The following is a 25,129-nucleotide window of genomic DNA, read 5'->3' as shown; positions in this document are numbered from 1 at the left end:
ACCATTCCCAAACTATATACCCACTGCAAACCTTACTTTCTTAACCATTCATATCCTATGCTTCATATATTCTATACTAAGTTTTGCCTCCATAATAGTATTCTACTCCCAGCCCTGTATCTATAGCCACCATTGCTTGCACCATCATAACTCAGTCATATTCTCCAAACTAATAAACATGGTTGTCTTCCCATCCAATATTATACTCTTCAGTCATGCATATATTCATCAGTCTTCCATACATCACCTCACCCTCACATACTCACCTCACTTATAGCAACATGCTCATTATAAGCACTATCCCCTGGTCTTAACTACTCTTACACTCTGCACAGATTATCAGAATCTGACTTATTATCCCTTTACTAACATAAGGTCCTGCAACACTCAGTTTTCTCCAATAAGAAATAACATCTTTCACTTCACTATTTCTTATTTTCTCTTCAAGACAACATACCTTTATTTTTACAAACCAGAACTTTGAATTTGTATAGCAACTGAAGCAACCTCCTACATTAAGGCAAAACTCAAAACTATGCCATGTACTTCTCTACATCATTACTGCCATGCGATATACACCCAATCCTTCTCCTTCACCTGCAAAAACACCATTGGTATCTTCTCCAGTATGCAGCATAAAATAAAATAACAAACAACTCCTGTGTGCAGCATAAAATAAAAGAATAACTTACTGGAACAAGAACTCCTGTATAGCTAATTGAGTTAGTTAACCTCGCGCTTTTTCCCATCCAGCTAGTTTAACTTCAGTGTTAGCGTGTGATGCATGGTCCTCCTTACTGCGTGCTAATGAAAATTCACTTCTTCCCGACAGGTCTTGCAGCTATAAAAGTTTGTGTGTGGGGGGGTGCCCTCTCCCTCACTCTATGGTTCTGGAACCATCTACAGACCCTGGAAACTACAGACCCATAAGTCTCACTAGTCTTATATGTAAAACCATGGAAAGAATTATCATGGAGATGATCAATAGAGATATAGTAAATCTCCAGACAATGAACCCAACCCACTTTGGTTTTGTCAAGGGCTGATCATGCCTACTCAACCTGGTGGACTTCTTTGTGAAGGTCACCAAAGCAATGGATGATGGCAAAACTGTTCACACTGCCTACCGTGACCTGGCCAAGGCATTTGACACAATACACCACTCGGGCATTATTGACAAACTCAAGAGGTTAGGTACAAACCCATATGTCACCCGGTGGATAGCCAACTGGCTCACAGAAAGGACCCAGGAAGTTAGAATTCAGGAGTCCACCTCTACAAAGAGGCCAGTCACAAGTGGAGTCCCTCAGGGATTAGTCCTTGGACCTCTCCTTTTTGGTATTTACTTCTCAGAAGTCAAGGCCAATGTCAGTGGTCTCTGGCTGACCAAATTTACAGATGATTGCAAATTAGGAGCGGTCATGGAATCTCACACTGACACCAGTGTTCTACAAGATGGGCAGACACAGACAAATAATGTCAGAGTCATGGACTAAAACTAAATGCCAAGAAATGCATAATAGTATCCTTTAAGAAGTCATCCATCCCTGGTAACTATCATACTGACACCACACCCCTTAGAGGTGACCCAGTAGTTAGGAACTTAAGGACACATGTGGATAGTAATATAGCCTTTGACCATCACGTGTCTACAGTGGTGAAGAAGTCATTCTATGTTGCACAACTTGTAAACAACGGTATGGCATCTAAGTCCAAGGAAGTCATTGTTCCACTTTATTCGGCATTCATCATTCCTATCATTGAGTAAAATGGCCCCTTTAGAATATACCTAACCAAGCATATCCAACAACTGGAACGTCCACAGAGGTTCCTCACTAAAAGAATTCAGGGTGTAAGTAATATATCCTATGCAGACCGCTTCAAGGCCCTGTCCCTGTATTCTTCCTCCTACAGGCTTTTGAGGGGAGATCTATGCCTGGCATACAGGGCATTTTCAGACCCCACTCTGATGGACCTCCTGCATATCCACAGAACAAACAGCAACAGAATTACCTGTTCTAAAGACTTAAACCTTGCCTGTGATGTAAATAGGACCTGTTGGAGAGATAGTTATGTATCCCAGCGACTACTCTGTCTATGGAACAGGCTCCCATCCATGTGAAGCAGAGTTCCTTGTTACCCAATTCAAGTACAACTTGGACAATTGGATGAGAGGCCAGGAATTCATCCCTGGTTTGAAACCTATGTCTCTAATGGACACAGGTAACCTGTAAATGGTTCATCACCCAGGTCCATGCTTACACTTATCAAGGGTATCAGAACTTGTCAGAGATTTGGGATGCATGCTATGCTTAAAAAGGCCCTTGTGATTGTTAGCCTAGTAAACACCTATGAACCTATTAACCTATGACTGGATGGTTTATAAGTGATGTATAATGTTTACAACTACAGTTATTTCAATGGTGCCTGTGATATAAATGGTTTGCAACTAAAGTGATGTAATTTTGTATATTTTTCATTTATATAAATGTAAGACTGCCTTTATCATATGTGTAAATTTAATAAAGATTTTTGGAAAAAAAAAGAAGGAAGGGCAATGCAGCAAGGCCACCTGGCTTGGGATGCAGGGTCTACTACTCAAGAAGAGGACAGCCTAAAAATGGTGTGGGAATTGTGGTGACAGAGAGGCTTTAGAAGACAGTGAACAATATCATCAGAATTAGTGACACACTCATGGCAATCAGACTCCAGTGTAATGATAGAGCAGTATTCATAATCTCAGCCTATGCCTCACAATAGATTTGTGATAGTGAAGAAAAGAGTACATTCGGACAGCAGTTGCAGGACCTACTAGATAAAACAGGACAGCAGGAACTGATTTTGCTAACAGGTGACCTGAATGCACATATTGGGACAGACAGAACAGGACAAGAGGACTGCCTGGGTCCACATGGTTGGGGCAACAGGAATAAAGATGGAGAGGCCATTCTAGACTTCTGTCTGGCAAATGGCTTAATAGTAGCCAACACATGGTTCAGAAAAAAATACAGTCACAAGATCACATACAAAAGTGGCCAACATGCAACTCAGAAAGACTTTTTCCTAGTACGGAAAGAACACTGGGGTAGAATCAGTGATTGTAACGTCATCCCCTGTCAAACAGTCAGGCCACAGCATAAACCACTGGTTGCCACAATCAGCTGCATGCAATGGTCAGAGAAGGCTCTAAGGTCAACAGAGACCAGACCGAAGACCTGGATGCTGGCTGGACAGAAAGTAAAACAGTTCAAGGAATTACTCAGGGCTCTAGCATCCCAAGAAAAGGAGGAAATAGGTGGAGTTGAAGAAGAATGGTAGACGCTCAAAACAGCATGTGTGAGGACTACAGAACTGATATGTGGCCAAGCCAGGAATGGAAATAAGATACATAAGGAAAGCTGGTGGTGGAATGCAGAAGTCCAGGAAGTCATCAAAATAAATAAGGCATGCAGGAAAAAGTGGGAGACAGAAAAGGCGGACCAGACTAGGAAGGAATACTGGTTGGTTAACAATGAGGCTAAGAGAACAGTTGCAATAGCAGAGAACAAGGCATCAGAGGCACTCTGTCAGCTTCTAGAAAGTGACTCAGTAGTTGGCACAATAAAACTATATCAGGTTGCAAGGCAAAAATAGAAAGATAAAGAAGATAGTCAGACACCCTTCATAAGGGATGCCAGCAACAACCTACTGACTAGTCCACAGGACATCAAAGGCAGATGGAAGCAGTACTTCCAGCAGCTTCTGAATGAAAAACTCCTCACAGAAGCTGTACTGTCCCAGACACAACCTGCGATGAGAGAAGAAGAGGACCCCACCATACAAGATGTAAGAACAGCACTAAGGAAAATGAAGTCAGGGAAACCAGCAGGCTCAGATGAAGTCACAGCAGATATGATAAAGATGCTGGATGAGATAGGGGAGAAATGGCTCCTGAGGGTACTCATAGCAGTGTGGAGAGAAAGGCATATCTCAGATGACTGGAGAATAAGCATACTTGTGCCAGTGTACAAGAACAAAGGGGGCATCCACAACTGTGGGCAATACAGAGGTATCAAACTCCTGTCACATTGCATGAAAGTTCTGGAGAGGGTGACTGATAAATGGATGGGAGATAAGCAGTTCAGATTCAGATCAGGATGCAGCAGAAATGACCCAATGTTTGCAGTGAGATAGATAGTTGAAGGGAAGCTAGAGATGAGGAAAGAGTCCAAATTGGTATTCATAGACGTGGAGAAAGTATATGAAAAGGTCCCAAGAAAGCTGAATTTTGCAGTCCTCTAGTGGTTCTAAGCCCAGAATCACTGGTAGAATTAGTGCAGGCTATGTACAAGGATCCAATGACTCAAGCGTGAACAGTTTTCAGTCTCACTGAGGGGGGGGGTCCCAGTGGGAGTAGGTGTGCATCAGGGTTCAGCTCTGAAGCCACTGCTGTTCTTACTGGTGATGGATTACATTAGCACACAGGCCATTGGGTCAGATCAACAAAGCTATTGTATGCAAATGATGTGTCATTAAAGGCAGACTCTGAACAAGAACTTCAGTAAAGGATAAGGGAATAAAATGCAAAACTGAAGGCTTGTGGGATGAAAATAAGTACAGATAAGACAGTAGTAATGGCAGCAAATTTGGGGAAATCAGAAGAAGCTTAGAGCAGAGATAGAAGGAAAGATAGTGGAACAGGTTAACAGCTTCAAGTGAGGGGTGGTTGAGGAGAAGGGAAGCCTGAATGAAAAGGTGAAAGCTAGAATCAGAGGGGCTGCAGCAACTGGCACAGAGTGCCAGGTGTAGGGTATGTCAAAAGAATGCCAAAGAAGCAGAAAAATAAAGTGTACAAAACAGTGGTGCGACCAGTACTGCTGCATGGTAAAAGAACCTGGGCAGGAAAAGCACAGCAGATGAAGATGGTAGAGGTGACAGAAATTAAGTGTCTGAGATGGGTGGTAGGACACACACTGTGGGACAGATGAAGAAATGAAGGCTTAAGAGCAGAAACCAAAATAGCTTCAGCTGCAGAAAAGATCAGAGAGAATAGATTATGGTGGTTCGGGCATATGTGGGATCCAGTATCTGTCTACCTGGGATGAGATGATTGACAGACCTCGATGCTTTGCCAGAGATGGCCTGCATCTGTCACCCCTGGGCTTCTGGATACTGGCCAAGGCTCTTGCCACCCCATAGTGCCTTTTTTAGGCGGTGTTCCAAAGACCAAATTACCACCTTAACAGCTACAACAAACAAATGTAATCCAAGAGTCATTCTGATCAATGCTAGAAGTCTAAATCGCAAAATGCGCTCGCTCGAAGCACTCCTTAAAATGGAGAACATCGACATTTGTGCTTTAACAGAGACCTGGTTCAAGGCAGCAGAAAGCACCCCTGCACTACCAGGCTATAACTCATTCCACACCTTTCGGCCCCAGAACTTGGACCGAAGCTCCAAAACTGGTGGTGTTTCCGTATTCATAAAAGATGCGCACACCTCCAGACTGGTAGCCCAACATAATGCATCTGAGATACTTCAGGTGCAGTTAATATTGGGTAAGACAGCGATTCAGGTCATTGCCTGCTATAGGTCCCCAATCATGTCCCAAGACTCACACTCCACGTTCTTAAGCACCCTGGAGAATATTAGAGTCCAACCACCCTCCATTAACTGGGGAAACTACTTGTGTACCAATACACTTGCCCAGCACTTTCTGGAATTCATTAATTCCAATGCCCTGGACCAGCTCGTTCTTACCCCCACTAGAGGTAGCAACATCTTTGACCTGATCATTACTAACATGGGCAACTATTGCTCTACACTAATATTCAATTCCTCCCTGGTTAAATCCAACCACAAACTAATCACCTTGGAAATCCATATCCCTCCCACCCCCTCACAAAGGTAACCACCATGAAAAGCTTCTCCAAGGCTAACTTTGGGCTCCTAAAAAAAGAGGTGGCTAACTTCATGGCACCCATGCAAATGGAGAATAGTTGCATGACCACCGAATCATACACCAATGCATTGTACCAACATGTACACAAATGCATAGATCTCGCCATACCCAATAGCACCATGATGCTCTCCTCAAAAAAAAAAGAAGCCAATCTGGTGATCCCTTGCCATAAACAAACTCTACAACAGAAGGAGGAAACTGATGCGGAATAAGGTGAAGTCCCAAGACTGGAAAAACTCCCTTATCAGCCTCAACAAAAGGTTGAGATCCCTCATCAAATCCTAAAGCTAGGTATGAAAACAGAATTGCAGCAGATAGTAAAGACAACCACAAGGCCTTCTAAAGTTATGTAAAGAATCTCCATGGCAATACCCAGATTTGCTCTGAGCTAATGCACAATGGTACCTCCTATACCGAGCCAACAGATATTGCCAATATACTGGCCGATAGATTTGGTGCTAACTTTACCCCCCCCCCAAAAGGACAAATCACAATACCAGTAGATTGCCAGGCACACAGTATTACTGCTGCACAGGTTAAAACAGCACTGTGCAAGGCCAAGAATGCAGCTTCTATGGGACCAGACAATATCCCTGGCTGTGTTCTACATGAACTACAGAGTGAACTGGCACCTCACCTGTGTGCCCTGTTCAATCACAGCCTCATCTCAGGCTTTGTCCCGACCGAATGGTGCACTGCTACAGTCATCCCTCTCCACAAAGGAGGAGCGACTACAGACATCGGGAACTATCGCCCCATTAGCCTGATGAGTCTGATATGGAAAGCTATGGAATGCATCATCATGGACCTAATAAACAAGGATATAGGGAATCTCCAAACTCTGGATCCTACACAATTTGGTTTTGTGAAGGGTAGATCATGCCTGCTCAACTTTTTCGACTTCTTTGAGTCAGTCACCAGAGCTGTGGATGAAGGCAAGGTGGTTCATATAGCCTACATTGATCTGGCCAAGGCCTTTGATACTATTCCCCACTCAGAATCATAGAAAAACTCACTAAGCTAGGCATCAACCCCTATATCACTAGGTGGGTTGCAAACTGGCTCACAGATCGAATCCACAGTATGAAAGTAGCTGACTCCAAGTCAGACTGCTGACCAGTCACGAGTGGAGTCCCACAGGGTTCAGTCCTGGGCCCTCTCCTGTTTGGTATTTACTTTTCTGAAGTCCAGGCCAACACAAAGGGACTCTGGCTGACAAAGATCGCAGACAATTGCAAGTTGGGAGAAATTATTAACTCCCCAAGTGATGTTGACATCCTACAGAAAGGCCTCAATGAGACCAACGACTGGTGTCAGAACCATGGCCTTAAGCTTAATGCCAAAAAAATGTGTCGTCATCCCCCTTGGGAAAAACCTGGTTCCCTTGCATTACCACATTGATGGTAGTCCACTAAACACAGAAGGTGTTATAAGAGATCTGGAAACACAGGTTGACAGCAACCTCTCTTTTGACCACCACATTGCCACTGTGGTCAGAAAGTCCTTCTATGTGGCACATCTCATTACTAAGAGTTTTGCATCCAGGAAGAAAGAGTTCATTGTCTCCCTCTACTCTTCCCTCATTAGACCAATCATCGAGTACAATGCCCCATTTGGCATGTACCTCACTAGACACCTGCAACAACTGGAGAGGCCACAAAAGTACCTCACAAAGAGGATCCTAGGCCTTAAACAATTGTCCTATATGGACAGACTTAAAAAATTCCAACTATTCTCTTTCTCATATCACCTACTTAGAGGCAATCTCTGCTTGACTTACAAAGCCATGTCTGACCCAGCTCTGTTTGAAAAGCTACATGGAAAGAAATCCCAATCCCTCTGCACCACATGCTCCAGAGACCTCAACCTCATTACCACAATCAACAGAACATGCTGGAGGGACAGGTTCATAACCCAGAGACTGTCCATGCTATGGAATAGACTTCCCATACATGTCAAGCAGAGCACCTCACTGGCCCTCTTCAAGAGAAATCTTGATGAGTGGATGGGAAATAGAAAATTCACCCTCGGGATCACTCCAGTGGCTCTACTCAACAGAGGCACTAGGAACTAAGGTCGGGTGGCATGATGCCAGGGTAATCCTATGGGCTAGGTTTGTAAAGCCTCTAGGGCCATTAGCCTAGTACACACCTATGAACCTATGTGCAGAAAACCAGAGGACAACCTGGTGAAGAAGATTTGGGACAGACAGGAAGAAGGCAAGAGGAAATGAGACCATCTCACAAAGAGGTGGATGGACTGTGTGAGAGAAGATCTGTGACAGTCAGGCATGAGTGTTCATTGAATCAAGAGAGATGGTGACAGTTAGTGTGACACCACAACCCCATGTAGAAAGTGGGAAAAAGTGGGTTGATGATGATGATTTTTATTAAGGATTTCCTGCTGTTTACTACCTTTAATCAGTCTGCTTTTATTATTTTGTATTTTTCATGATAACTAATGTTTATCTCTTTATTCACTGAGCATTTCAGCATATTTTACACTTTTATAATGGTAAAATGTTTAGGATTTTAGGCACTTTTAAAAGTTGTATGTATGTTCTTACTACTTATTTTACAGATGCGGGATTTGTAGATTGAAAACTTGCTAAGACCATAAAGAAGAAACCCAAGTTGTAGAAGGATGAATACCACCAGTGTCAGAGTAATGGGGCTGGTTGTGTTTGGGGGAATGGACAGTGGCTGGGAGTGAGAGGGTTATCTGCATGACATCGGGCGGCACAATGCCAGGGCACTTCTATGGGCTAGGCTTGTAAAGGTTCCAGGGCCATTAGCCTAGTAGACACCTATGACCCTATGAACCTATGAACACTTATGTAACTACTCATACAGAAAAAAAAAAAACATATTATGTAGCAGTTAATACTAAACTGATATGAAAAAAGTGGCAAGTTTTTTTTTAATTTGTGCACACTAAAGTTCAAAAGCGGTGGTCTATGTGAAGGATTAATTCACCGTTCATGGTTGTGGACTAGGAATGGGGTTCTGTATTTCACACACGTTCCTCCTGTTCTTTCCGGCAAAAATGGTCCCTGCATGTAGGAGAAACCAAAATGTGCACGTGTTACTCATAGAAATTAAGGGGGGGGGATGAGCTAGGGACCCAGTGCTGTACTGAGAGGAGGGGGAAGTTCAATGAAACTAGTGTTATAGGGGATGAAAGACCGATTGAGAAGAATTATGACATAACTGAAGAGCAGGTGAGTGTAAATGAGGATCAGAGTATCATACAGGGTTTGTAAAGAGCATGCTGTCTGTTTAGATAAATAGTAGGACAACGCAATAAATCAGTACTCTGTAGTATTGGAGGGGTGTACTGTAGTTTAATCTCTACTTTTAATTGCATTTTTCATTATTTATGCAATGCTTACTGCAATATATGATAATCTCTACTTTTAAATGGTATGTTTCTTTTGTGCAGTAATTCAGCCACGCCATGCCTGTAAAAAGTCAGTTTTGATTAGTGCACCACCCTCGTTAATGTACATGAATGAATGACCATGAGACAGACAGATGAAAATGAATGGGCCTATAGGGGATGAGGGCACAATGGTCAAAGGGGATGAGGGCAAAGATTATTAAAAAAAATGAAGTGATCCATTACCTAACACAGAAGAGGTACCATTTTGAGATATGCACAAGAACGAGTGATAGTCTGGGTCCATAGTGCAATGATAAAGCCTTGGCCATACAGAGTTAACAAAGTGAAAAACATAGGGATGAACAAAGTTCCCTTGGATCCACTGTAATTTACTTGATTCAAATAACTTATTTGCCATTAAATAACATAAAATGAGGGGAAAGGTAACCATTTGAAATGTTGGGACTTGGGTAAAGGAGTCTTTAAATTTGGAGAATGAAAATCCAGACTTACACATACTAAGTCCGAGATTCCTGTTTCTTGGAATATTCCCTTTTCTCTGAGTTAGTATATATCAATTTGGGAATATGGGGTGCTTTACCTCCACACTGGGGACACAGGGAGTTTTGTCCACTGTAACCAAAAAAAAAAAAAAAAAACAAGTTTAAAGGAAAAGATGGATGTTTGATAGCTGCTCTTCTGAATTTTCTGTCTTTTTTGGTCTTTTGTAACTCAGCAATCCAAGTATCAACATTTCAGTTGACAGCCACGGGGTAACTGCTTTTAAAGTGGAATGGAAAGGCTACATCTTCTGTAAAACAGCTAAAAACTGTAACTCAGTTTGAAAAAGAGAGCAGTAATAGAAAAAAAAAATAGCCAGGAGGAAGGAAGTAGAGGCTTTCCTGTTTTACTTGCCAAACAAAACTGAAATGGCATGTTACAATAAGAGACATTGCAAAGAAGTAATAGGAATTATTCAGAGAGCTGACGAGTTAAAATATTGTGGAAGAAGTAGAATCTCAGAGAACAGGAAGAGGAGCAGCTGCAAAGCGCAAAAAGAAAAATGAAGGCGCATTTGGAGACGTGTGAGTGTAGAAAGGTTGCTGTTAAGTAACTATTTTTGGTAACAACTCTAGAGTGCAAAAATGTTCAGCTCAGTGATTTAGGCAACGGAATGTGGAAAGAGCTGTAGTCAAAATTAATGAGCCTGGGACAAGAAAATAACCAGGGAGCCTACAAAGGTATTAAGTGGTATTTTGGAAATGCTATGAAAATTTGTATAAAGCACAAAATGGGGAAACCAAGAAAAGACTCAAATGGAAATATTTATGGAATACTTCATTTTTCCAAGGTTAGAGGAAGATGAGGCAAAACAGTTAATGGCAACAATAGGAAGAGATGAAATAAAAACAGTTATGCATAATCAATCAACAGAGAAGTCACCAGGAACAGTGTATTCCTGTGGCCGTTTGGAAGTTAGGAGAGAAGAGAGGGACACACATCTGGAGAGCTTCATTCACAACATTTTAAAAGAGGGGGTGGTGGAAAACCAGCATCATGGAAGAAAACATTGGTGGCAGTATTACCAAAAGAGGGTAAAGACCCTTTAGATCTAGTATCATGTACACCTATTTTAATTATAAAATGTGTCAATATTAGCTGAGTAAATGGTAAATATGTTAGCAAAATTAGGCTTTGTGGATGACAGGCAAATATTTGACAACATTAATAGGATGATGATGATCCAAAGATGAATTTTGATGCAGAGAAAGTACTTGCCAGAGGCTGCTGGGATTTTTATGAGTGGGGCAATGGTAGCATTTGCATTCCCTGATAGTGTAATAGGAATAATTACGGGATATATGAAGGGCAGGAGGCAAGAATTAAAGTGGGAAGGCTCCTCTCTGACAAGCTGTGTTTGAACAGTGGAACCAGGTGGGGATGTCCTTTTCTCCCTCTGTTATTTAGAGATATTAGCAAGAACAGTACATGGTTCATAAATTCAGTGATATGACTGGTGTGGTAATATAGAAAAGTAAGCATTCTTTGCAAATAATATTTTATACTTCATAAATCCAGAAAAGGAAATGTTGGTGTTGCGGTACATTTTTAAGACAGTTTAGAGTCTTTGGGGGATTTAAAATAAGTGAAGATAAACCAAAAGTCATAACTACAAGCAAAGCATACGTGCATGAATTGTTTTAGCAATACCTGTACTTATATGGACACAATCAGATGAAGTAATAAAAAAAATAAGATTAAGTAGTTAGCTGTACAGAATAACAAGGATGTGTGGTCTAAACTGTAGCAACATTTGTGTGGTCTAAACTGTAGCAACATTTGTAGCAAACAGTTTGTTGCAGTTTAAAAGAAAAAAAAAAAGATTGCTTTCCTTTTTTCTGTAACAAAAACCTGAAGCAATCCAGCATTCCGTTCAAAGTATAAACTGTAGCAACTGCTTATTATATTTGGAGCAAGTAGTTTACTACACTTTAAAGGAAAACTAGATTTTTTTAAAATAAAACTCTGAGGAAGGAGGGTTGGGCTGGGGACAGGGAGCAGAAATGGGACCCAATTGGCTCCTGATCTCAGACTTTTTTTGGCAGCTCAGCTAAGGAGGGGTGCAATATTAAGAAATGGAGCCGGGCATTAGATGAGCCAGATATGGTTCTGTTTACATGCATATATTTATATCTCTGAATCTGCATTTGTGTGTCTGTGTGTCCCTGTATGTGGGTGGGTGTGTGTGTCTGTACATATGTGTGCCCATGTGTATTTATATGTGTGTATGTATATGAATATATAGGGTCTATATCAGTTCATCGAAGGTTCATTTGTGCGAACCTTCATTCATCGACCCTAATACAGCAAATGTTTACTTCAACAAATGACTTACCCAGGGAAAGGAACAAGTTGTCCAGCATTCTGACCATCACACAAAGCACATTATTTCAAACCCACCCATGTTGGGGGTTGCGCCTCCCACACACCCCCAATTATATATACCAACTTTGAAATTGCACTACATAGGTTCAAAGGTTCATAGGTTCATAGGTAGGTACTAGGCTATCTGCCCGAGGACATTTATAAGCCTAGCCAGAGTGTGTCGGCTTTCGCCGCCTCATTGACTAATTACCCGATCCTCTGTCAATCAGAGCCAATGAAGTGATCCCAGGGGTGTATTTTCTGTTACCCATCCACTCGTCAAGGTTTCTCTTGAAGAGTGTAAGTGAGGGGCTCTGCCTGATGTAATTTGGAATTTTCTGTGGAATTTTGAAATATCTCTGTGATAGGAATCTATCCCTCCAGCATGTTCTATTTATTGTTGTGGCGAGGTTTAGCTCACTAGACCGTGTGGCTCGCAGTGACTTGGATTTCTTTAGGTGAAGCATGTCCATCAATTCTGAGTTGGACATGGCTTTGTAAGTCAGGCAGAGATCATCTCTGAGTAAGCGATATGCCACTGAGTACAGCCAGAGTTTTTTCAGTTGGGCTGCATAGGACATATGTTTGAGGCCAGTAATCCTCTTGCTGAGGTACTTTTGTGGTCTTTCCAGCTGCTGGAAGTGTCTTGTGAGGTACATCCCAAATGAGGCATTGTACTCTATGATGACTATAGTGGGGAGAAGGGCAAATCCTTTCCCTGGGTAAGTCATTCATTGAAGTGAATGTTTGCTGATGTAAATGTTCATTGCATTAGAGTCAATGAAAAGTAAGTTATGTCTTACCATAACATTTCATCTGTGTTGTTGATCTTCTTTCATTCATCACTGATGGGTTCGGTTCCGAGCCCTCAGAACTGAGTCAGCCTATTACCAAGCTCACGCCAGCCAAAGACTCTCAAGCTAAGCTTCTACCCAGAATGCCCTTCTCCCTGTTACTTCAGATCAAGTTTGCTGAAGATAGAGAAGTAAAGCCGAGGCAACTTCTGCGCCATTGCCGTAGTACTCCATCTGGAACCAAAGCATCCCCCAGGAGCATTTGGCAGGGGAAGAGGGGTGGGATGTGATGAATGAAAGAAGATCAGCAACACAGATGGAACGTTATGGTGCGACATAACTTCTTTATCTGATGTTGTTAACCTTCTTTCCATTCATCAGTGATGGGACAGAATCCCAAGCTACCTTGAGGTCCATGGACAGCCCTTATAGAAGAACATTCCTGAGTACCATTGAGCTGAAGGCAGCCCTCCCCCTGGAGACCAAGTCCAATTTGTAATGATTGATTAAGGTATGAGGTTTAGCCCAAGTGGCTGCTGTGCAAATGTCATCCATGGAAGCCCTGGAATGGAAAGCTACAGATGTTGCCATAGATCTAGTGGAGTGAGCTTTAACCTTTGGCATAGGTTATTTTGTGAGGGAATAGATAAAACATATGCAGTCCCTTAGCCATTTTGATAACATAACCTTGGAAAAAGAGTTTCCCATTCTAGGCCCAGAAAAGGAAATAAAAAGCTGTTCAGACTTGCGCATGGGCTTGGTCCTGTCTAGGTAGAATCTCAGTTGCCTATGTACATCCAAGGAATGCAGGCAGTGCTCTCCTTTATTGGAAACATTCAGAGAGAACACAGGTAGGTCAGAGGTCTGGTTAATGGAAAAATCAGAAACAACTTTGGGGAGGAAGGATACTCTGTCTTTATGGAAGACCAGATATGGCCTCTTGATACACAACGCCTGCAGCTCCGAAACCCATCTGGCTGACATGATGGCTACTAAGAACAAAGATTTCCAGGACAAGAACTTTAAATCACACTTTGCTGCAGGTTCAAAGGGGGATTGAGTCAAAAATTGAAGGACTAGAGTGAGGGTCCATGGTTCTAGAGGCTGTCTGGCAGAAGGCCTGATGTGAGAGGTTCCCTTGAGAAAGGCTTTACATAGACATAAGGAGATGAGAGGAGTGCCATCTAGACCATTGTGGAAATTAGAAATTGCCACCAGGTGTACTTGTATGGTAGCGGTAGAGGATCCATTATCAAAAAACTTAGACAGGTATTGCAGCACTGCAGACACTGGAGCCGAGTACAGGTCTAGCATGTTATCCTTAGACCAGGCAGAGAACCTTTTCCATTTATCCTGATATAGTCTTCTGCTGGATGGTTTATGAGAAGCCAGAATGATGTCCCAAACAGGTGAGGTGAGATTAGCTTGCCTGGCAACTAACAGAAGTGGAGAAACCAAGCTGTTAACTTGAGACTGGACAGATTCGAGTGGCTCAACCCTTGGGGGTGAGTAATGAGATCTGGAAGAGGTTCCAGAATCCATGGCGAGTATACTAGGTGAGGCCGAAAGAAGGGGAACCAAACTTGTCAAGGCCAGAATGGGGCTATGAGGAACACCTTGCATCTCAACCAAAGAGCTTTCTTCAAGAACTGTAGAATTAGTGGGATGGGGGGATAAGTATAAAGAAGTCCCGTGGGCCAATTGTGGATCAGAGCATCCCACAGGGACTTCCCCTCTTGGGGGGAACAGGGCAAAATAGCTGCTACACTTGTTGTTCGATGGGGAGGCAAAAAGATCGCAGCAAGGCTGGCCCCAATGGCTGAAGATTTCTGTTGCCACCTCAGGATTGAGCGACTATTCATGAGGCAGGAGGAGGCATCTGCTCAGTTTGTCCGCAATCACGTTGGAGCTCCCCAGGATATGCATTGCTATCAGAAAGCAGTTGGAAGCTATCACTCACTGCCAGATTCTCATGGCCTCTCAATACAGAGGGTAAGCCTTGGTTCCTCCTTGCTTGTTGATATACCAGACCACTGTCATATTGTCTGACTGAATTGCAATCGTCCCAGAAGGGAGAACTGGATGGAATGCCTGCAACGCTAACAGCACCGCTCCCAGTTCTAGAACGGTGATATGCAGGTTGGCCTCTAAGGTGGACCATGGGCCTTGGACTGTCTTTCCCTGGTAATGGCCCCCCCACCCGATCAGGGAAGCATCCGTGGTCACAATGGCCTTGGGCTGAGGAGACTGGAATGGGTGACTCCAAAGATCTGCATCTGTTCTCATCCACCAAAGAAGGTCCTGCTTGCAGGAGTTGATTATATAAATTTGGTAACCAAGAGGGTGGTAGTTCGGGAACCACTGCAAAAGAAGTAGCCATTGCAGAATTCACATGTGCAGCTTTGCAAGGGTCACTATTGGGATTGAAGTTGCCATGGATCTTAGGGCCTGAAGAACATCCCTTGCTGAGACTTTTGTTTGACAGAGTATCACCCGGAGGTGGAGCCTCAATCACTGGAGTCTGTGGATTGGGGGTGACACTAGACAGGACTGGGTGTTGAACACTGCTCCAATGAATTCTATTTGCTGCATAGCAGCAAGGTTTGATTTCTCCCAGTGTGTTGTTATCGCCAAAGTTTTTGCCAAAGAGAGGGTGTAATTTAGGGCTGTTACCAGCAGATGCTTAGTGGGGACGGTAAGGAGCCAGATGTTCGAATATGGAAACACTCAGAATCCTTGTAGTCTCAAATGAGCTGTGACCACTGCCATACACTTGGTGAACACTATGGGGGGCTGTAGAGAGACTGAATGGCAGGGCATGAAACTGATAGTGACTGGCTCCTAGCTGGAAGTGAAGCAGACTCCTGGACTGTTTGTCCATTTTGATGTGGTAATACATGTCCCAGAGATTTATCCAGCACATCCAATCACCTTCCCTTAAAACGGGAGAATGGACTGAACCATGACCATCTGGAATTTGGTTTGGGTGACAGACTTGTTCAAGCTGCTGAGATCCAGAATGGGTCTCCAGCCCCCTGTCTTTTTTTGCACCAAAAAGAATCTTGAGTAGAATCCGGATCTGCATTAGTCTGGTGGGACTGGTTGGATGACTCTTTTTTGAGACAGCTTTATTATTTCTGAAGCTGCGTCTTCCCTTTGACTGAGTGGAACATTGGGAAGCTTTTTTGGAAGTGTTGGTTGACAAGAAAGGGGAATGGTGTAACCTCTGGTGATTATACTCTGCATCCAACGATCGGTAGTAATGGAGTGCCAGGCAGCTTGGTGCAGAGAAAAATGACCCCCGACTACTTCCAGAGATAAGCAATTGGGCAGCTCTTCAGCAAAAGAGTCTCTAGAGCCTTGGTTATGTGGATCCCCTCTGCCAATATAGGGGCATCTTCTGAAATTGTTACCCCCTCTGCCTCTGGGGGTATCATCACCACATGCGGCACAGAAAGGACCCTGAGATTTTTTGTGCCACATCTTCCCACTCCTCTGATTCCTAGAAAAAGAACGTTGAGGGTTGGAAAACTGTAGGCCTATGGCAGGCAGGGTCTTGCCATCTTGCTCGCACCTGGCTAGTGTGTCCTTTACCTTGGAGCCAAAAAGGGAGGATGCTTCGATGATTGCATTGAAAAAGGAAGACTGAAGGGATCTGCATGGTCACAAATCCGCATCCAGGCTTGACATCTCATGACAATGCCTGAACCCGCCACTCTAGCTGCCCCTTCAGTTGCATGTGATAGCAACCTCATGGATGAGTTGGAGATCGATTTCAGGGTTGCGAGCTGTGAGGCAACTTTGTCCCTTACCTCGTCAGACATCTTTTCTGTGAGTGTTCTGGAGAGTTCGGAGATCAAGTCCCTCTGGAGCCTCATAAAATGTGCCAAGTAGTTTAGAGACCATATGGCAAAGGTTGCTGCTTCCCAAGTCTGTCCACCATCCGGGACTCCCTGTTGGGTGGGTGGACAGCATGGCCACCGCCACCACCATAGCATCAACTGGTAACCCTCTGGACCAATGTGGGCTCTCCTCGGGTGGGGAAAGAATTTTGTCAGGTCTCTGAAATATCTCCTCAGTGGAATCAGGGCTCTTCCAAGCATGCTGCACTATGAGCTGGACAAGCTTGTCAGCAGGTGGCGTCATCCAAGAGGTAAATGGCCGAGCGCAAAAAGCCTGCAGGAACACAGACTCCTCAGATGAAAGGTTGGAGGGCTTCCAGCCACCTCTTTGTTTCAGCATTTCAAGGATGTCTCCAAAGGAGACATCATCAGGAGGTGACGATGGGGACCCTTCATCATCATCGTAATCCATGTCTTCCATTAGAGATCCCTCGGGCGAGTCCATGTGCTTCCTCTTGCATGATTTCTTTTGAGGGGGCTCCTCAGTGGGGCCCTCTGAGGAGGACTCAGAAGAGCAGGTACCTTGAACAGGTGTGTCCTGTGGCTTCTCTGCCCAGTGCCCCAGGAAAGTGGAACATGGCAGCTGTAGCTCAGAGGGTGAGAACTGGGGTTCTGACATCGATGGAGTGCTTCCAGAAGCAAGAACCCTCCCATCGCATGGAAAGCAGGTCTGCCCAGAGAGGGATGGAAGCCCGGATCCAAGAAAGACAACCTCGGGACCAGGGTCACACCCTGCTCTGATGAACCCACCACTGTGTATGGTGCCTCAAGCAGGATTGGTGCAGATGAGACTACTGGCACCGAGGACGGGACTGAAGGCACACACGGAATCATGCCCTGAGCTTAGGAGTCCGCCCCCTCAATCCCGAGATTGAGGAAGGACCGGTTCTGCAGGAACTGAGGACCAAAAGGACAAACCTGGAGCCTGAGTGGGGTCCATTATAGGCACTGAAGTGGTGGGTTCTGAGAAGGACATCGAACCAGAAAGCTTCAGAACCAGAATGGTCAAAAGAGGAGAGTAAGATGGAGTCCGTGGAGGAACCAACCCAAGTCCCATAGGTGGATAGGTCTTAGAAGGTGTGGGTATCCCCCTGGCTGTCAACAGCTGGTCCGCAAGATCCACCACATCGAGTTCTGACAGGCTCCTGGTGGATCTAGTGGATACTCCAGATGGGGAGTCAGGTCGATCAATGAATGGGCTATACATCTGACCCAGGAACGGATCTACAGATGGAGAGGATCGGGTCTGTGATGCAAGGTCTGCCAGGTCTTTTGAGACAGGGATTAATGGGATCAAGTCCAGTTTAGTTGAAACAACGCTCGGTGCCAAGGGGACACTCGGAGCCGAAGCGGGGGTGTCTCAATATTATAGCAGAGGTAGGCATCGAAGGTGTGCACTGAGCTGAAGTAGCCATGGGTGCTGAAGTCATAGCAGGCATGGTGAGGTCTATTATTGGTGCCAGAGGCAGAATTGGAGCCGAAGCTGGCACTGGTATCGTAAGTTTCGAGGTGCTTGGAGCCGATAAGGGTGGTGCCAACAAGGCTGATTTATGCTCTGAGGACAACTTAGGAACTTTTGGCTTCACAGGCTTACCCTGATCACCCGAGGGTGAAGAGGGAACTGAGTGGGACCTCTTTTTGTGTTTAGTTGGAGGGGTTGAGTCCTCCATCACAAAAATGGCTTCTGAAAAGGGGGACTTAAGTAACCCTTTCAGTATCAATTTATTCTTGCACTCATTAAGAGTGCGTTGACTGAAACTTTGACAAATGCCACAGGGAGGTTGCACTGAAAGATGGGGCACCCCCAAGCAATATACACAATCATCGTGATTGTCACTATTAGGTAACTTGCCATTACATGAAGTACAATGCTTAAACCCAGAAGTACCTTTCTTATCCGACACCTTGAAAGAGAGACACAACAGGCTACCACTTCAAAGACAAAATCCAAACAATCTGTCCTAGCAATTCAGACAAAGTTCAAAACCACACAGCAAAATAGAAATACATCTAACAGAAAAATGACTATTGAAAGGAAAGGAAAGAAGTACCAACTATGGTATTGGAGGAATAGCACAAGGGTAAGGAGAAAGGGCAGTATCAACAATGGTACTTGAAAGTTTACCAACGGGTAGAGAAAGGAAGAAAAGAAAGAAGATCCAACTGCAATCTAATGCAAGAAAGACTAACGCTCACTAAAGGAAGACATATCAATGAGTTTTCACTTAGCTGAGAGCTCGGCTGAAACGCAGCTTTACGGCTATGAGGCAAATGAGATCTGAGGTAACAGGGAGAAGGGCATTCTGGGCAGAAGCTTAGCTCAAGAGTTTTTGGCTGGTACGAGCTTGGTAATATTTATTTATTATTTTATTTTATATTTGTTGACCGGGATTGTTCGACTGAGCTGAGCAGCCCTTTTTCCGCAGAGGCCCGGGGAGAAAAGCTCCAACATATTAAACAATTTTCATTATAAATTAGCATTAAACAGCAATGTTACAGGATGAAGTAGCAATACAGTGTTATACAGCGTCAATAGGCAGGAGTATAGCATAACTATTTCAAGATGTATAAAACCAAACCCATCAGTGATGAATGGAAAGAAGATTAACAACATCAGATCGAAGGTTATGGAAATGAACTTTTGACAAAGTGATATTGACCTGAATTTATATACATGTGTACATGTGCATTTATGTATATATATATATATATATATATATATATATATATATATATATATATGTGTGTGTGTGTGTGTGTGTGTGTATGTTTATCAGTGGTGGATTTAGGCTTTAGCGCAGGGGCGCGTGCCCTCCCCTTTTTAAAACTACAATATAACCTGGCATACAAATAAGCAACATTTTTTGATGCCAGAAAATACACTACGAAAGGGATAGTTTTTTTTTTTTATCCACCTGCACTTGTTCATTTTTCCCCTTTGTCATGTGCCATAGTGAGTAAATCCTGATTGGAGATGCAATTGGAGGTGTCAGTCAGGTGACCCGATTCTAAGTTCCTGAATGACTTCTCCAAGTGCATCTCCAATCCCATTTGAAAAGGGAGACATTCTTTATGGGGGGGGGGGTAAATTGGCAGTCGTATTACTAATTAGTACTGCTTCTTCCAGGGGCCCATTCCAGCTGACATCTGAAAAATTAATTTTTGTTATTGTATTTACTATGGTGCTGCTTACTGTGATGGATTTGAAGTCTTCTTAAGACACTCAACCTTGCTGGCTGGATTCTGCTGAAATCAAAGTCTGGTTATAGTTGCATTCACAGTCTGTTGCATACAGAAACTTGCAAAATATACACTGATGAGAGAATATACTTTGCAGCATCAACTCAGAGCAGTAACAAATAACTTTTTATAATAAACCACATGGACTGACATTGCTGCTTCAGATACTGTTCTACTTTACTTGTCATATAGTACAGATAATGTGAGAGATATAACATTTACCTCGGGACAAATGTGTCCCTACCAATACCCCTAACATAACTGGATTTAATACAGACTTTATATATATTTTTAGTTAAGCACTCCTTCTTGGTTTTGGAAAGATACTGCCTTGATGACGCAAATGCTGATAAGTGCAGAAAAGCATATTTTTAAGGAAACGCCTTGTGGATAAACTTTCTTAGAAAAGCATATTTTTAAACTTTCTTAGAAAAGCATATTTTTCAAGGAAACACCTCGTGGATAAACACGTCCTGTTGCCCATTCTTTAAAGAAAGCAGATTCATTTTTTTCTGATATATCCTGTTTTTTTTACATTCTTGCCAAGTCTGTAAGAAGTCAGCTTTCTTGATGTGTGTGTGTGTAATACACTCGTAAGCAAGTTCCTTATTTTTTTAAGCCACAGCCATTTAGTAGGGATGCTAATCACATATTAATAATTTAAGCAAGCTTTATCTTATTCCTTATTTATGTTGCATATTTGTAGCAAAGTTACTTTCAACCTTAAAACCTTGTTGAGCATAATCTTACAACATCAACGGTTTTCAGACCCGCAAATGTGTGAATAGCAGTAACTACTGATTACATCACTGCTTTGATACCATTCACGTCCTTTGATCAGCACCTCCAAAGTGGTACACAGTTGAGAGCAGACATTGTTTTGCTTAATTTTTTAAAACTTTTTTTTATGTGGGTTAAAAGGGAAATATCGCCAAACAGAGCGCACTCTCATCTGTATTCTGCTTCAGTTACATTTTCTGCTAAAAATTGGGGATGCTCCCAGTTTGAGGGTCACAGGGTGGCAGTGGCAGACTTATGGGGAGGGGGTCTATGGGAGCGATTATCGTCAAGATCAGTGCCTTGTCATATGAGTCTTGCAGTCTAATTGTGTTGTAGGAATCCCACTGCCAAGTCTTGTTTGGCACTTACAGGCAGCATGGGAAAAGTAATAAGTTCTTCATAGAAGAAATAATCTATTTGCAGCTAAGTATTAACTGCTGAGAACAGATACTGTGAGTGTGCTTAAGTTGTACATGCATGATTAATCTGCAGAGTGATAGTATAGCTAGTTTGAGCAAGAGACTTTCGGTATTTTATAATCGGAAACATTTATTCTTTGAAGGGCTGCCACCACCTGCTTAAGTACTTTCAGACGTTAAACCTTTTATCATTTGAAGCTTGATAGGCTTGCCACCTGTCCATTTTTTCTGGAGTATTCTGAAATTGGGCTTCTTGTCTGGGTCTCTGGTTTTTGGACCTTGTGGTTTGTTTTTTTAGAAGCACTTGTTCATGAGTGCTTTTGTTTCCTTTCTCGAGGTCAGTAATGTGCGTATGTGGCATTAGTGTATCGCCACACACAAAAAGCTGCTGTCCTGCTTACTGTCACCCTTAACCTTTGCTGATTGGAGGGTGAGCCTGTTAGTCAGCTTGAAAAACTGAAAGACAGACATCCAGAGGTAAGCAACGCTGAGAAGCCAAGCCCATGAAAATGAATTAATGCAAGGGCTTGGCTAGGCAACTGTCTGAATTTGGAGGCAAAAACACCTTCATCCCAGTTTGGCAAGGTTATATTGATTATTTTATGTAGTTCCATTTTTTTTCTGATAGATCACTGAGGACTGCAGCGACTAAAAATAAGGACAAACTTTGGAGTTTCAGGCTTTCATTTCATTCAGAAAATTGTTATGCAAATGTGTTATTCCAGCAACTTTATGAAAAATGAATCTACTGTTTTTTTGTTTTTAGGGCCCTCCTTGATTCTTGTCTAAGGTCAGAGTGGTTTATGGTTGCAACTTTTTTATGGGTAGTGCAGAACTAAAATTATTGGGTTCACTTTTAGTTTTGTCAAATGTTTGAGAGTTAAGCAGTCAACAAAAGTAGTTATAATTGCTGGGATGGGGGGTTTATGAAGATGTAGAGAGACTAACCCTAATGTTTGCTAGTTTAATGGTTTATTCTGCATTTACCTCTTTTTTTCGAAAATCAGTAGGCCCTTCTAGCACTAAAACTTTTTATCAAGCAAAATCCTTGGAGAAGCTCCAAACAGTAAAAATATAAAATATGTTTTAGATATCAAATGTAGTACAGCAAACATTTGTAATGGGGAATTTCTGTAGATTAAGGCGGCCTATATGAAGTAAATAAAACACACTACAGAGGTTAGCTATTAGAATGGAGAAAGAAAGAGAGAGAGAGAGAGAGAGAGAGAGAGACAGAGAGAGAGAGAAAGAGACAGAGAGAGACAGACAGAGAGACAGAGATGAGAGAGAGAGAGAGAGAGAGAGAGAGAGAGAGAGAGAGAGAGAGAGAGAGAGAGAGAGAGAGAGAAGAGAGAGAGAGAGAGAGAGAGAGAGAGAGAGAGAGAGAGAGAGAAGAGAGAGGAGAGAGAGAGAGAGAGAGAGAGAGAGAGAGAGAGAGAGAGAGAGAGAGACAAAGAGAGAGAGAGAGAAGGGAGAGAGAGAGAGAGGGAGGGAGGGGAAGAGAGAGAGAGAGAGAGAGAGAGAGAGAGAGAGAGAGAGAGAGGAGAGAGAGAGAGAGAGAGAGAGACAGAGAGAGAGAGAGAGAGAGAGAGAGACAGGAGAGAGAGAGTGAGAGAGAAAGAGAGAGAGAGAGACAGAGAGAGAGAGAGAGAGAGAGAGACACAGAGAGAGAGAGAGAGAGAGAGAGAGAGCATGACAAAAACAGAAGTCGGGTATGTAGCAGAGTACTAAACAAAAGTTGAACTGTACAGTATCACTATATTCACTACCAGAATACTAAACAGTCAGGCTGTACAGTGTCACTACATACACAATCAAATACCCAAATAAAGGTCAGTCTTGAAAAAATATTGCTTTTTACTTTCTGTTGAAAAGTTGCTAAGTTGTAGTGTACTTGACCCCCATGTAAGCAAAAAATATTTTTGTCACAATCTTATACCTTTCATGGAATTCATTTGGTGCTAAAATTATTATTTTTTTTTCAGTTCGTTTAATTGCAAAATTAGCAGTTCATGACTGTATTTTAAGATACCCACATTAAATATTATATTGAAAAAAGTGTCACTAGTCCTGCGGAAGTCTTAGTGGAGGGAAAAGGATTTTTTTTTCATAGAAATGGTGGGGGATGAAAGTGTAGCCTTACTGTTTGAGCAGTAATGAATCTATATCAGCGGCTAAGACACTGTAATCACTGGACGTAGCAATTTCAATGATAAGTGCTACTTTTGTCTTCTTTTCATGGACTGCTATATCTGATTTTCTCTCATCTAGTTTTGAATTGTTGGTAATGGGTGATCCCATGTAATATAAATATCATAATTCTCTGTAATGCTTTGTGGCTCACATTTCAAATTCTTATCAGCTACTTCAGTATTGCAATGTGTGCATAATCCCCAGTGCAATAGTCTTCCCACATTATTATGCCTTTCAGTATACAGGCTCTTTGACATTGGTGTATCACACCCAGCAACAAGATGGGCGACTGTTTCCATAGGTTCATAGGTTGGTACTAGGCTATAGCCCTAGGGCCTATACAAGCCTAGCCATAAGAATTCCATGGCTATTTCTTCCCACACTATTTACTTCCCTGGACCCTGTCTAGCAGGGCGACTGACGTGATCCCCGGGGTGAATTTCCTTTCTCCCATCCAATCATCAAGGTTCCTTTTGAAGAGGACCAAAGAGGCACTCTGCTTGACATGTATGGGCAATCTATTCCAGAGTCTGGGGAGTCTCTGGGTCAGTAACCTATCCCTCCAGTTCTGTTTTACAGAACATGCATTTGTCTGCTTCCCCTACATGTTCAATGGACTTTGTAAACCAAGGTGTATGTAGTCCAGTATCCTAGGCAACTAATATAATTACCTTTCATCATTTGGTTTAAAATTCACCTCTCCTTAACTATTCCTGCATCAGATCCTGATCGACATGAGGTTGTTCCAAGAGTATTCTGTACTTGCAAATATAATTATGCCTTTTTCACATTTTTTCCTTCTCATCTGATCCTCCTTGTAGTCTTTTGTTTTTTTTGCACACTCAGTTGCTTGCCTGGTTTTTGTCTACTTTTGGTTTGGTTTCCATTCCAGCTTGGCATTGATATTCGTCTGCTAAACTAAGCAGCGAAGTCAGCTTAAATTTGTTCTCCTTCCTGTTTCAAAACTTTCGTTACATGTGGATCTGATGAGGTCAGCAGATATGTATAGAGTCCTACAGTTGCAGATCTGTACATGTAATCAGTTTTGAGGAGCCCCAAACTCCTTCAGAATAGGGAATATATAATCTTAGCATGCACTGACTTTTATATATCATTTGATAAGTGTGAAGCATTCATCTTGTTTTCTTTTGGAGACAGTCAATCATCCCAAAATTGTTAGAGCCAGAAGACCAAATTGATTTATAGCTTGGACTTTGGATTTTAGCTTGGATTTATAGCTTGGACTAGGTGTCAGAGCTGTTTTTAGTAGTCTTTTAAAATATTCTTTACTCTGTTTTCTTCTCTTTTGTTGATGTCTCAGTGTCAATCCCTCATCAATTCATAACAATTTACACACTCCCTCCTGCTCAAGTTACTTTGTGTTATTCCTGTCCTAGACTGATATTTTCCTGGTGATGCTTTTACACACTTATCAAGACCAAATGACATTCCTATCATCTGAGAAAGTTTTGACCACTTCCAATTGTGCTTTCAGATCCTATACAGTTTTAAATCTTCCACAAAAAGAAGATGAGTCTTTACACTTTGTTGTTG

General features: G+C 42.6%; 1 protein-coding gene across 2 annotated transcripts in view; it reads left to right on the top strand.

The window, feature by feature from the left end:
* The window catches only part of DCDC2B (doublecortin domain containing 2B), a 722,606-nt gene that overhangs the window by 620,122 nt on the left and 77,355 nt on the right, over positions 1 to 25,129 (top strand). The window lies entirely within an intron of this gene.

This window comes from Protopterus annectens, chromosome 1.part1, assembly GCF_019279795.1.
Source record: "Protopterus annectens isolate FY-2018-M chromosome 1.part1, PAN1.0, whole genome shotgun sequence".
Taxonomy (NCBI): Eukaryota; Metazoa; Chordata; order Ceratodontiformes; family Protopteridae; genus Protopterus; species Protopterus annectens.
The sequence above is the reverse complement of the archived record's forward strand: the minus strand, read 5'-3'. Positions and strand labels throughout refer to the sequence as shown.